This window comes from Muscardinus avellanarius (assembly GCF_963383645.1).
Source record: "Muscardinus avellanarius genome assembly, chromosome: 2".
In the NCBI taxonomy this organism is placed as follows: Eukaryota; Metazoa; Chordata; class Mammalia; order Rodentia; family Gliridae; genus Muscardinus; species Muscardinus avellanarius.
In genome coordinates this window covers 56360590-56372895 of record NC_137787.1, presented here as the reverse complement: position 1 = coordinate 56372895, position 12306 = coordinate 56360590, and the positions used below count along the sequence as shown (strand labels likewise).

At 38.3% G+C, this 12306-nt stretch overlaps 1 pseudogene across 1 annotated transcript; it reads left to right on the top strand.

Moving 5' to 3' along the window:
• The first annotated feature begins 8408 nt into the window (after nucleotides 1–8408).
• LOC308258715 (dnaJ homolog subfamily B member 6-like) lies at nucleotides 8409–11927 on the top strand (annotated as a pseudogene). Its single transcript has 2 exons — nucleotides 8409–8469; nucleotides 11192–11927. The product of its transcript is annotated as a dnaJ homolog subfamily B member 6-like (transcript).
• The last annotated feature ends 379 nt before the right edge of the window (nucleotides 11928–12306 follow it).

Genomic DNA, 12306 nt, shown 5'->3' with positions numbered 1-12306 from the left:
TTGAAGCCAGGAGCATTCTACCTCTGAACTACACTCCCAGCCCTATTTTATTTGGAAACAGGATCTTGCTAAGTTGCTGACAGCCTTCCTAAACTGCTGAGGCTTGCTTCAAACCTGCTATCTTTCTATCTCAGCTTCCCAAGTTTTGGAATTATAGTCATGAGCCATTATGCCCAACTAAGAAAAATGTTCTAATTGATAAAATTATATAGATGGAACATTAAGCTCACTATATATTTCAATATGCATTTTTGGACCTGCTAGAATGAAAAATAATTTTATCTATGGATTATTGATGAATAAATATGACAATTTATGCCCACTGACAAACTCAAAACAATTTCAATTATACATCTCTGTTCATTAATGCAAAGAGTAGTTTGGACAATGTGTGCATCATATTTAAAATTTTTTCTTTAGAAATTTTGTGACTGTAGCCGGGCGTGGTGGCACATGCTTGTAATCCCAGCGCTTGGGAGGAGGAGACAGGAGGATCGCGCAGGTTCGAAGCCAGCTGCGCTGCCTTAAAAGACCCTGTTTAAAAAAAAAATAGGTCTGGGAGGGTAGCCCGGAGCTAGAAGGGCTTCCAGGAACCCCAGTACCACCAAAAAAAAAAAAAAAAGAGAGAGAGAGAGATTGATTTTGTGACTGCAGTTTTCACTTTTCATCTAACATTATTTTTTAATTCTCAATTTCAACAAAGAGTCATCAAGCCCAGAGCCAGCAATTAGGATAGGCTTCTGTGGCTCAGTTGTCATGCTTTATACATAGTAGGAAAACTCTCATTCTAAGAGTTGGCTGATGATCAGTTACGGTGACAGTGGACAACTGACCATGTCATTGAGCAGGCTTATACTCATGGGGACTTGGGAGCATTAAGAAAGAAAGAGAGCTAGGTGATGGAGCCAAGTGTTTCAGAGAATAATTTGCTGAGAAGCCACTGCCAGAGATTAGAACTGGGACTTAATGAAGGAACATTTTCTGTCTCTGATAAGGGGACGAAGGAATGTCTACATGGCTGGATTGTAGAATATCTATGGACCATGATGGTTGTGAACCTTCCATCCTTCTCTTTTTGAATGGGACTATCTGTTGTGGTTACTCTGAGCCTGTAGGTTGTGTGCCTCAGGGACAGACAGTGTCAGTTTAGATCAGAGGTCTCCAGGTTGAGAGGAGCTGCATTCAGACCAGACAAAGATCATGAACTTGAACTCTGAGTATAATACTAAGTTATATTAGACTTTAGATGTCTCAGGAGGAAGTGAGTATATTTTGCCTGTGAGGTGTGAATAATTATGGCCAGAAGACAGGCTGGGGTAGTATGTTTGCATCATTGGTCACAATTACTTCTCTCTTATCCCCATGAGCCTTTGCAATGTAACTACTGCTGTAAGTTGCAAAAGACCTGACCATACAACTTAAAGAAAGGAAGATTTATTTGCTCACAGTCTATTGTAGATTGGGTGTTCAGTCCATGTGAGGCCAGGGTTTTCAGATCTCAGGGTATGGCAGAGGAAAGCGAAGAGTAGGAGAGAGCAAGGCCTTGCTCTCACATTGCAGATGCCAGAAGCAAGAGAGTAAGCAAGGGGAGGAGAGAACCACATATAGCCCCAAGGCCACAGCCCCAGAGACCCCCATTCAGCAATGTCAGAAGCCTGCTTCCAACATGCTACCTTGTTTTCATAAGGTTTAGGGGGATATTCTAAATCCAAATCATTATACTCTGTCTCTGGCATCCTGGACCTCATGGTCACCTAAATGCAAAATGTATTTAGTCCATCTTCAAGAGTTCTTACCGTTTTAACAGTATCAGCATCACTTAGAAGTTCTAAAGTCTGAAGTCTCCTCTGAGACCCAAAGTAAACCCTTGAATGTGAGCCCCTGTAAAAAGAAAAAGCAAGTTACATACATCCTAAAGTACAATGTCACAGAGTAAACATTTATATTTTAAAATGAAGAAATAGAGCCAGGCCAGAGAAAGAAGAAATGGGACCAAAACAGTATTAAAACCTGGCAAGGCGAGCTTTTAATCCTGCAGCTCCACTTCTGGCATCTGGGGCACAGGGTGGAGAGATGGCATCTCCAAGGGGCCTTGGCAGTCCTGCCCCGGTGGCCTGGTTGATTGTAACAGGAAGCATCCAGGCTCTTCCATCCTAGCTATCTGGCTCACAGGTTCTGCTTATAGGGCTTCTGACCCTCCCACATGTCACTTGGCTTCCCAGGGTTTCCTTTGCAATCTGGTGGGAAGACTCCATGACCCCTTTTTCAGCAAAGCCAGCATTAAGTGAGTGCTGTGACCCACTGCTGGCAGGAAAGGTAGTCACATCCTTTTTCAGTCATTGCCACTGGTCCTTTTTTCTTTTTTCTTTTTTCATTTTTTGGTTCTGCATTTGGGCTTGAACTGCTCCATCACAGTCCTTTCTTTGTTCCTATGTAAAGCATTTTACCTCCTCTCAGCCATCTTACCTTCTTTCACCACACTGTCTCTGGACTTCAGTTTTATACATGACTTTTTCATCAAACTGAAAAATATTCCTGAAAGTCTTTCTGCTTTGCTTTCTGTTCCCAAAATTTGATGTACAATTTGCTGAATGTTAATATCAATATCCAGAAGTTTGGATATTTTGCTACTATAAGATTTCCTCTGCCAGTTTTATCACTCTATTTTCTTTAAATTTGGCCTCACACAAAGTTTCAGGGTACAGACAAAATGTTGGTAAGTTCGTTGCCAGAATGTACATATGTAGCCTCTACACCATTTTCCTGACCTCTTTGCTTTTAAAAATCTCCTAAGTGCAGTCTCTACTATTTACTTTGTAGCCACATTATAACTCTTCAAATTTCCCCTCACAAACCAGTTCCAAAAACACAAAATACATTGTCAGACTTAAATATAACAGAAACCCATTTCTTTAGTACCAATTTCTATCTCAGTCAACATTTTCACTCGAATAATCCAAAGACCTGACCACACAACACAGAGGAAGAAAGATTAATTTGCTCACAGTTTCTTGGAAATTCAGGGGTAATCTATCCGAGGCTGGGGTTTTTGGATCTCAGGGCATGATGACAGGCAGAAAAGAAAGGGATAGAGCAAGGCATGGCTCTCAGGTAATAGCAGCAAGAAGCCAGACAGCAAGCAAGGGGAGGAAAGAACTATATATAGTCCTCAAAGCCACCAGTGAGCCCTCCTTAGCAACCAAGCAATGCTTTCAACATTGCTACCTTATTTCTATAAGGGCTTGGGGGACATTCTTAATCCAAACCATTACAATAATTTTGCAAAATTTCCCATTAGGAGTTGTATTCAGTTTCTCCACCCATTACGCCTAAGCTGGCTTTGTGCTTTGCTTCGACCAAAAAATGGAATGGAAATGAAATCAGATTCTAACCATCTAACTTAAGAGAGCTCACATGTTTCCAATTCCTATATTAGGAACCTTTCCCAGTGCCATGTGGAAAAGCCTAGTCTATCAGGCTGGACCATGAAAGAGCACAGTGAGCAGAGCTAAGCTGTCCTAACAGGCCATCGTAAGCCAGTTTTTCCCTAGTCCACCTGGCATCTGATCTGAGATGTGTTAGTTCAGCTGAGAACAGAACAACTGGCAAATTGCAGACAATCCTAACTGCATACCAGTAAAATTATAATATAAGACATAATTGCTACTTTAGCCCATTATACTTTGATGGTTTGTTACATAGGTAAAGGGAAATCAAACTCTTCTATTGGTTCTTTTATCACTTTTTAAAAAACTTTCCAGAATGTATTATCTCTATATAATTAAATAAGAATAAAATCACTTTCTTTTAAATCTTATACTATGAATAGTGAAGATTTTATACACCTTCACTTTTAGTGTCATTATATTTTAGATTTTATCCCATATATTCAATTGATATCAATGTTTGTTTCACAAAACTTTTGTATCTCATTTTTCTTCTTGTTAAATAAATATTTGTAGAGCTTGTTCAATTGGATATTTTACTATTGCAAAAATTTTTATCAAGAGAAGTTAATGGATCAGTGCCTTTCATATACCATAACCTTAGAATACACTCATTTTTCTTTAAAACTTTATTGACGTTATTTCACCTTTCCAGTGACCCATGTATTTGAAGGTCATGAGTTATTTTTTAATGTCAATTTGATGTATTATTCTGAATGTTTATAGAGTTTTCTTGCCATGCTCCAGAAATGATGTTTTTCCATGATTTCTAAGCATAGGTCTCTACATTCATATTGTCTCTAAGCTTGTAACCTATTGAGCCCTTTTGAGTATAGGTTCAGATAATTTTGTGTGTATGCTACTGGGGATTTAGACCAGGGAATTTCAAACTCTGAGCTACATCCACAGCTCTATTATGTTTTTCATTTTAAAACAGGGTATCATTAAGTTGCTGAGGGCCATGCCAAGTTGGTAAGGCTGGTTTTGTAGAATTCAGCTGGAAACCAGTCAAAGACTGGGCTTTTCTTTGATGGTAAAATTTTTATTGATGTTTCTATTTATTTGCTTGCTGTTGGTGGGTTTAGGCTTAGTATGTCCTCTTGGTTCAATTCTGGTAGGCTATATGTGCTTAGAAATGTATCAATTTTTTCCATATTTTTCAGTCTATTGGAGTATAAATTTTCAAAGTAGTTTATGATAATCCTTTGAATTTCCCTACTGTCTGTGGTGATTTCTCCTTTTTCATTTCTGATTTATATAATTTGAGTAGACTCTCTTTTTATTTCAGTTAGATTGGCTAAGGGTTTGCAAATCTTATTAATCTTTTTAAAAACCGGCCTTTTGTTTTGTTGATTCTTTGAAATTTTTTTATTCTCTATTTCATTTATTTCTGCTGATTTTAATTATTTCCTGCCTTCTGCTGGCTTTGGGATTAAACTATTGCAGTTTTTCTAGGTCCTTGAGGTCTGTTATTAGTTTATTTAATTGTAACTCTTTGTTCTTCTTATGTGGGCACTCAATGCTATAAAGTTCCCTATTCACACTGCCTTCAAAATGTCCTATAGATTTTGGTAAGTGGTGTCTCTATTTTTGTTTAATTTTAGGAATTTATTTCTCATCTTAAATATGCTCTTACTCACTCATCATTCAATAGTGTATCATTCAATTTTTATGTATTTAAATAGTTTTTTTTCATGTGTGGTGGCGCACATTTTTAATTCCAGCATTCAGGAGGCTGAGACAAGAGAATCTTGGTTCAAGGATAGCCTTAGCTACTTAGTGAACCCCTATGCAACTCTGTGAGACCATATTTCAAAATAAAGGATAAAAAATAAGGCTGGGGGTGTTGCACAAATGTAGAATGCCCCTGGGTTTCATCTTTAGTATTATAAAAAGAAAAAAAAAGAAAGAAAAAGAAAAAAGAAAAAGAAAAAAATTGTTTCTTTTGGTCTTCCTGTTGTTGATTTCTATTTTCATTTCATTTTGGTCTAAAAAGATGCAGGGAATTATATTCCATCTTTTGAATGTGCTGGTGCTTGCTTTGTGGCCCAGGATGTATTCTATTTTGGAGATGGTTCCATGTGCAGCTAAAAAGAATGTGTATTCTGCTGTTCCTAGTTGAAATATTCTGAATATGTCTATTAGGTCCATTTGGTTTATAGTTTTCTTTAGTTCTGAAGATTCTTTACTCATCTTTTGTCTTGAAGATTGATCTAGTGGCATGAGTGGTGTGTAGAAGTCTCCCAATATTATTATATTTGGGTCTATTTGAGATCTGATGTCCTGAAGGGTTTGTTTTACAAATGTGGGTACACCAATATTTGGGGCATAAACATTTACTATCATTATATCTTCTTGGTGAATTGTTTCTTTTAATAAAAGGAAGTGCCCTGCTTTGTCTCTTCTGATGTGTTTTAGCTTAAAGTCTGTTTTGTTAGATATCAGCGTTGTTACCCTGCTTGTTTTTGGTCTCCATTAGCATGATCTATCTTTTTCCATCCTTTCACTTTCAGCTTATGAATGTCTTTGGCTATAAGGTGAATTTCTTGCAAGCAGCATATATTTGGATTACTTTTTTTTAATACACATTGTCAGTCTGTGTCTTTTAATTGATGTAGTTAAGACCTTTGATGTTCAGGGTTATTATTAAAATAGGATTTTTGTTTTCTGCCATTTTATGTTCTATCCTCTGTTTTATATAATGATATTTCTTCTTCACTTAGTTGCCACACTGATCAATTTTATCTCTTTTCTGTGTCTAAAATTTGCTTCTTTTTCTTCTTTATGGTTTATTTCCTTCAATATATTCTCTAGTTTTGGCTTTGTATTCATGAATTGTTTTGAGATTCTGCTTAACTTAAAACACTTTTGTTTCTCCATCAATTTTGAATAATAACTTTACTGCATATAGCAGTTTTGGTTGGAAATTGTTTTCTTGTAGGTCTGGATTACATCATTCCAGGCTCTCCTGGCATTCATGACATGGGTTATAAAATCTGGGGTTATTTTTATTGTTTTGCCCCTGTATGTCACCCATTCTTTTGTTTTCACTGCTTTTCAGGCTACACTCACAGACCTATATATATACATATTTTTTTTTAAATTTGGAAACAGGGTCTCTTAAGCCAGTGTGCCTGGCTTCCAACCTGCGCAATCCTCCTGTCTCCACCTCCCAAGTGTGGAGATTATAAGCATATGCCACTATGCTTGGCTATGTTGGTCATTTTGATTATTACATGGCGTGGGTAAGTCTTTCTTTGATCTTGTCTTAATGGTGTTTTGTATGTCTCCTGTATGTGTATGTCCAAGTGTCTTTCCATGTTTGGAAAATTCTATGAAATTATTTCTCTGAAGAGATTACAAATACCCTTGGTTTGTACTTGTATCCCTTCTTCAATGGCTTTTTATCAGTAAGTTAGGATGTTTTATGTTGTCTCATAGTTGTTAGATGCTTAGGTTTTGTTGCTGTAATAAACTTTGTATGCTGTTGACTGTGCTTTTGGTTTTGAATTAACTATCTTCTAACAGTGATACTATGTTTTCCATTTCATCTAATAGTCCATAATTTCTTTCTATTGCTCTCTTCATTTAATTTGTTTAGTCTCTCATTTCATTCCAGACCTTTTTAATTCTTTCTTAATGTCTTAATTTTCTCTTTCATTTCCTGTACACTTAGTGTGAGGGCTTTCATCATATTGAAGATCAGGATGTGTAATACCCTTTCTTGCATCTCTTGTAGATCAGTATTTATGATTTCCCTTATTTCCTCACTGTTCCTAGTTCTAATACTTTCAGGGTTTCCAGGCTTGTTTTTCTTATGTCTTGCCATCTTCTTTTTTGAGTGTGATTCTGTGGGTAAATCTGTCTGATCCAATCTTAGCAGTAGGAATTTAAAGGTGTCGGCAGGTTTGTGCATGGGTAAGGAGTGCTTTCTTCAGTGCTAAAGGTTGGGTAAAGGGGGAGGAGCTGGGTGTTAAGTATAGGAGTTGAGTAAAGTAGAAGATATGATTAAGTTGAGTAAGAATTTAATTATAATAATGTAGTATCTGATTGAGAATTAGAGAAGGTTAGATAGCAGGATTCTCATAGTTGGTAGATTACTTAAGTATGCAGATATGAAATAGCTTGAATATAAAACAAGGAGATACAGTAAGGGAAAAAAGTTTTCAGAGAAGAGAGTAGATAGGCTAGAGTGAGGAAGTTTGTAAAAGGAATGGGGGGAAGGAACAAACAAATATGCATAAAGTAACAAGTTACAAAAACTATCAATTATAAATTAAAGATAAAACCAACTAAAAAAAGAATAAGAAAAAAGAAAGAACAAAAATTAAAAAAAGAACAAAAAGAACTCACGACAGTGTGAGAAAAAAAGCAAAAAACCCAGAAGTCCTGCTAATTTACATATCTAGGGCCCCGGGCCCATATAATATCTGTATGTCTGTTCACTGTGGTAGATTCTGGAATATATTACAATGTCTCTTATTTGCTTCATAACCTATTGTCACCTTGTGGATTCACTTTATGAGTGTTTGCGCTCCTCTCTCGTCTCTGACAGCTTTGTGTTTAGGTTTCAGGGATTCAAGTGTCACTGTTAATGAGTTCTGTGTAATCTCAGGGTTCTGTCTTTTCACACCCTGGGCTCTTTTCATACCTATGCTCAGTTCCCTCCGGCCCTGGGTTCTGCACCCTCTGGCCATGGGCTTCATGCTCTCTGAATCTGGCTCTGTGCTCTCCACCCTGAGCTCTAGGGTCACAGACCTTGTGCTCTGTGCCTTCTTGCCCTGAGCCTGTGCCTCCCTACCCGCACCAGCAGAGAACATCCAGTGTAATCTTAGAGTGACTTTCTGTGACTTTGTGTAGGCACCATACCTTTAGCACCAAAGGCCTTTCATGTGTCTCTGGAAGTTCTAACTGGACTACCTCTGGGATGGGCCACCAGGTCTTAGCCTACCATCAGGGTCCATGGCTGCTCTGTCAGTCTTCCACCCAAGTGATGCAAAGCAGTTACCTTGCTATCCTGCAGGTCAGTTCTCTGGAGGGCACAGTGCTTTCCTGTGGATGCCACCTCTGATGAGCTCACAGATTTTTGGATCTTTTTATGTGTTCCTGAAGCATGGTGCTGGTTGCTTAAGATGTTGGCACTCTGCTGCCACTTTCTGTACTTCAAGTTCTTGGATTATTTGTTGAGATTTCTTGGAGATGCAGTGCCAGAGGGGCGGTGTCAGAGCTGGCAATCACAGTTTGGGCCAGTGGCCCAACATAATGTCAGCCTCCTCTCCAGGCCAATCGTGTGCTTGGGCTTTTTGCAGTGGATCTTGTGTTCCAGTTTGTGTTTTTGATCGTGAGTATCTTCTGCTGCTTTGTTTATTCTTTTTGTCAAGATGTTTTTTTGGTAGTTGAACTTTATTTGTTCCAGCTACTGTGATGTGCTGCATCCCACAGTCACCATTTTCCCCATGGGCCTACAATATGAGATTTTATAATACAGTATATATACATTGTGTTTTGGCTAAATCGATCTATTTAGCATAAATTACCTCACATATTTGCCAGTTTTTGTTGTGAAAATACTTAAAATTTACTTTTTGATTTTATGTATACAACATATTGCTATAGTAAATATATTGTAAAATAGATCTCTTAAAGATGTATCTCTTGTTTCATTGAAATTTTGTCTTTAACAACAACTCCCAGACTCCATCCCTGACTTCCTGTCAGAACCCTAGTAATCACCATTCTCTTCTCTATTTCTTTTCTCCTTCTCCTCCTCCTCCTCCTCCTCCTCCTCCTCCTCCTCCTCCTCCTCCTCCTCCTCCTCCTCCTCCTCCTCCTCCTCCTCCTCCTTCTTCTTCTTCTTCTTCTTCTTCTTCTTCTTCTTCTTCTTCTTCTTCTGTTCCTGGAAGCCCTTCTACCTCTGGGCTACACTCTCAGACCTATTTTTTTTTATACTTTTTTATTTGGAAACAGGGTCTCTTAAGCCAGCATGGCTGGCTTCGAACCTGCGCAATCTTCCTGTCTCCACCTCCCAAGTGCGGGATTACAAGCGTGTGCCACCATGCCTGGCTCTCTTCTCTATTTCTATGAATTTGAATATTTTAGATTCCACATGCAGGTGAGACTTTGCTGTAGCAAACACCTGTTTTATTAAGTTGAATTCTTTCTTTATCTTTGTATTGATAATTTTCAACTTTGTACATATTCTTCTCATTTTCAGACAGCTTTGTTGTGCCTTCTGCTAAAACACTGACTCTATTTGTAGTTTATTGTTTCACAGTCTGAGCCAGAAATCCTAACATGGTTTCAGTAATACCTTTATCTCAAAGTTTCTCAGGAGGCTGTAATCATTTTGTCAGCTGGAACTGACTTCTCAGCTGAACTCTCAACTAAAGGAACATCTGCTTTCAAGCTCACTCCCTTTATAGTTGGTAGGATTCAGTTGCTTGTAAGGCTTTGGCTGGAGAATTCCTGCAGATCTTTGTCATTTGGGTAACTCACAACATGGCAGTTGTCCTCCATGAGACTGAGATAGCAATAGAATGGGAGCCCCAGGTGGAGCCAAAATATATTAGAAACCTAATGGAGGAAGTGACATATACTTTCAGTGTATTTTATTTGTTATAAGCAGGTCACTAGCCAAGCCTGGTGGCCCAGACTTGTAATTCCAGTAATTTATTTATTTTTATTTTTTAATTTTTTTTTTTTTGGTGGTACTGGGGTTCCTGGAAGCCCTTCTACCTCCGGGCTACACTCCCAGACCTATTTTTACATTTTTATTTGGAAACAGGGTCTCCTAAACCAGTGTGCGCGGCTGGCTTCGAACCTGCGCGATCCTCCTGTCTCTGCCTCCCAAGCGCGGGGATTACAAATGTGCGCCACCACACCCGGCTTGTAATTCCAGTAATTTACAGGCTGAAGGCAAGAGGATCACAGGTTTCAGACCAGTCTCAGCAACTTAGATCCTATTTTTGTTGTTGTTGTTGTTACTGGAGATTGAACCCAGAGTTCAATCTATCTTAGAGTTACACCTCCAGCCCAATTTTTTCTTTTTTTCTTTTGAGACAGGGTCTATTTAAGTTGCAGAGGGCCTAAGTAGCTGAGGCCGGCTGCCAACGGTGATCCTCCTGAGTGAGACCCTACTTCATAAAAGTAATAATAATGATAGGTCTGGGGGGTTTAGCTGGGAGGTAGAACATTTTTGGGTTCAATCTCCAGTATAGAAAAAAAATCCAGTCACTAAATTTAGCCTTTGGTTGTCAAAGGATTGTGACTACACAGAGGCTTACATTAGCATAAGACAAAGATTATTGGCAGTCATCTTGAAGTCCTTGACTACAGAAATTCTTCTTGGTCACAATATATAACCCGACTCCTACCCATATTTAGTAGATGTATCTCATTTTTAGATTTTCAGTTGATTACTGTTAGTGCTTTAAATGTTACAGTCAACTCTGGAACTGTAGATTCTACATTTGGGAAAAAGCATCAGTACTGAGCATGTCTTGTTATCCCCTTCATAATTCTGCTTAGTAACTATTATATAACATTTACTTTGAATTAAGCATATAAGTAATCTAGAGATGATTTAAAGCATATGAGGTATGTCATTTATATGCAAATAATTTGAGGTATAAGGTTTTTGGAGAAAGGAAAGCATAGAGCTGCTGCTGTCACCAGCTCAGCCAATCCAAGTTGAGGAGAGGCCACTGGCCACCATGTCCTCAGATGAGTTCCAACAATTTGTTAAAACTTGGTGGATTACTATGATGTTCTAGGCATGCAGAAACATGCACCACCAGAGAATATCAAGAAGGCATACTGACAAAATGGTGCTAAAGTGACATCCAGATAAAAATTCTGAGAATAAAGAAGAAGCATAGGGAAAATTCAAGCAGGTAGTTGAGGCATATGAAGTGTTATTTGATGCTTAAGAACGGGACATCCATGACAAATAGGGCAAAAAAGGTTTAAATGGTGGCGAAGGAGGTAAAAGTCATCTAACAGTCCATTTGAGTTTGTCTTCACATCTGGGATCCAGATGATGCCTTCAGGGAATTATTTGCAGAAGGGACCCGTTTTCATTCTACTTCTTTGAAGACCCACTTGAGGACTTTTTGGGAACCAAAGTGGTCCCAGAGGAAGCAGAAACCTAGGAGCCAGCTCATTTTTCTTAGCTCTCAGTGGATTTCCATCATTTAGAGGTGGATTTTCTTTATTTTTTACAGGATTCTCTTCATTTGGGTTACTAGGCCACGGGGTCCTCCCACCGGTCTCCTCCACATCATTTGGTGGCAGTGGGAAAGGGAACTTCAAATCTACATAGACTTCTACTAAAATAGTGAATGGCAAAAAAAAAAAAATCACCACAAAAAGAATTGTTGAGAATGGTCAAGAAAGAGTAGAAATTGAAGAAGATGTCCAGTTAAAGTCCTTGACAATCAATGGTAAGGAGCAGAGCAACAGCTGTGCTTGGATAACAAGTAACACAGTGCACACATTTAACAGAAATGAAAAATTGTAACACACACCATTTGAGGAGTGACAGGAATTTTTTTGTGAAGATTTCAAATGAACCTGACTTTCAGTATAATTGTACCTAATCTAAAGTATTTATAAACAGCTCATTAGCACCCCTATTTCTCATCGACTTTTGAGTTTATTGCTGAGACCACACAATAGGACCATTTATTGTTTTTAAAATTGTAATCTCTGTATGCACTTTGCTTTTTTTTTTTTGGTGGTGGTACTGGGGTTCCTGGAAGCCCATCTAACTCTGGGCTATACTCCCAGACCTATTTTTTAATATATATTTTTATTTGGAATCAGGGTCTCTTAAGCCAGCACAGCTGGCTTTGAACCTGCA